At 39.6% G+C, this 1,825-nt stretch overlaps 1 non-coding gene across 1 annotated transcript; it reads left to right on the top strand.

Annotated features, from left to right (window-relative positions):
• Window positions 1–1,460: 1,460 nt before the first annotated feature.
• Window positions 1,461–1,567, top strand: LOC116660550. The gene has a single exon (XR_004316147.1). It is a non-coding gene; the product is annotated as a U6 spliceosomal RNA (small nuclear RNA).
• Window positions 1,568–1,825: the final 258 nt, after the last annotated feature.

The following is a 1,825-nucleotide window of genomic DNA, read 5'->3' as shown; positions in this document are numbered from 1 at the left end:
AAAGGAATGTCTTTGGATTAGTATGCTTGAAGGTAAGAAATTCCTCTTTCTTTAGCAGAGCCATATGGAAAATACACACACACATGCATCAAAACAGGACAGAAAATCAGAGTGAATAGAGTGAAGACAAAATTGAAAGAGGTAAGAAAACTAAAGTTAAAAATTTAGTCCACTACACCCCAGGGTTATTATTTTTTTTCCTGCCCTGTGATCAGAAGCATTCAGTGTAACAGTTGGCCAAGACAGAAATCAGAATAACAGCTAAGAAATTGCAAGAAAAATATAAGAAGTTTTTGAAATGAGAGAAAAACCACCTTCTCCTCTTTTCCCTTTGATATTAAACTCACACAATGTATCTCTCTCTTTCTCTCTCTCTCTCTCTCTCTCTCTCTGTCTCTCTGTCTCTCTCTCTTTCACACACACAGACACACACACAGGTCACTTCTATAACTTAGAAAAAAATATCAAAAAAATCTCTTGCTTCCACCTTTACATTATTACAGATAATTATATACAATGTCACTTGGCATTTTGAAATTAAAAATGGGTTTCTCAAATAACTTCTACATTAAGTGCAAACTGATAATTTATCAGTGGCATGGCCTTTATCAAACACCTCACCTCTGCCCAAGTAATTGTCAGGGGAAACAAGATGAAACGGAAGCATCTGCTCCCCAGTTTATTCACTTATTAATTATTTAACAAATATTTGTTACACACCTGCTAAAGTATTGGGTACTATCAAGGACTGTATCAGTTAGGGTCCCAAGAGTAAACAGATGGTACATTCAAATTAGGATAATCCAAGGGGAGTTTATTTACAAAAAGGATTAATTGCAAAGGTTTGGGTAAGGAGGGATTGTGCAGGAACCCAAGGCTAGCATCAATGCAACTGTCCCCATACCTGGGTTCTGAAGGGACAAGGAGAGGGAGAGGGCAAAGGAACCCAGGTAGAGATAGTTGTGAGGAGCAGAGGACCTCACAGGAGAGGAGCCAGGGAACCCAGTATTCTGATCTCACTTTCCTCCCTCCCTCTGATCACCACCCACCCACTGAACTTAGCAGGAGTCAGCCCTTGAAGACAGAATCCATGCCCGCCAGCCACCTGGAGGCAGAGCACAGGGGAGCGGTGTGGAATGGAGGTGCAGATGCAGATGAATCAGTAAGAAAGCTCCTGCCTGCACAGAGTTTACTTTCTTTTTAGAAAGTGGGTATGTTCATGTGTAGCCATAAGAGCCTTGAGTGCTAGCAGGCAAGTACCAGCCAAGGGTGAGTTTCCAGTTGGGGCAGTAGGAAACATGGGACAGTAGCCACAACAATAATCCAGTGTGCTCTGAATGGCTGCTATGTTTCTTCCAAAGTCACATTTTAATTGAATTCCAAGCAGGATTGTAGAATAGTGCATACACTTCTCATTTTCAGAGACTTTTCTCCTTACATGTGATCATATAAGAAGTTAGGTGCTTGCTGTAGCAGCACATATACTAAAACTGGAACGATCCAGAGAAGATTAGCATGGCCCTTGGGCAAGGATGACATGCAAATCTGTGAAGACTTCCACATTTTTGGGGATTAGTAGATACAAACTGCTATATACAGAATAGATAAACAACAAGGTCCTGCTGCACAGCACAGGGAACTATATTCAAAAGCTTGTAAATCTATAATTGAAAAGAATATAAAAAATGTATATATATGCATATGTGTAACTGAACCACCATGTTGTACACCAGAAACTAACACAACATCGTAAATCAATTATACTTCAATAATAGTAATTTTTTAAAAAGTTAGAAAGGGGAGAACAGAACTATTATGTGAAACA

This window comes from Camelus ferus, chromosome 29 (assembly GCF_009834535.1).
Source record: "Camelus ferus isolate YT-003-E chromosome 29, BCGSAC_Cfer_1.0, whole genome shotgun sequence".
NCBI classification, from domain to species: Eukaryota; Metazoa; Chordata; class Mammalia; order Artiodactyla; family Camelidae; genus Camelus; species Camelus ferus.
This window is presented reverse-complemented; position numbering and strand designations above follow the sequence as displayed.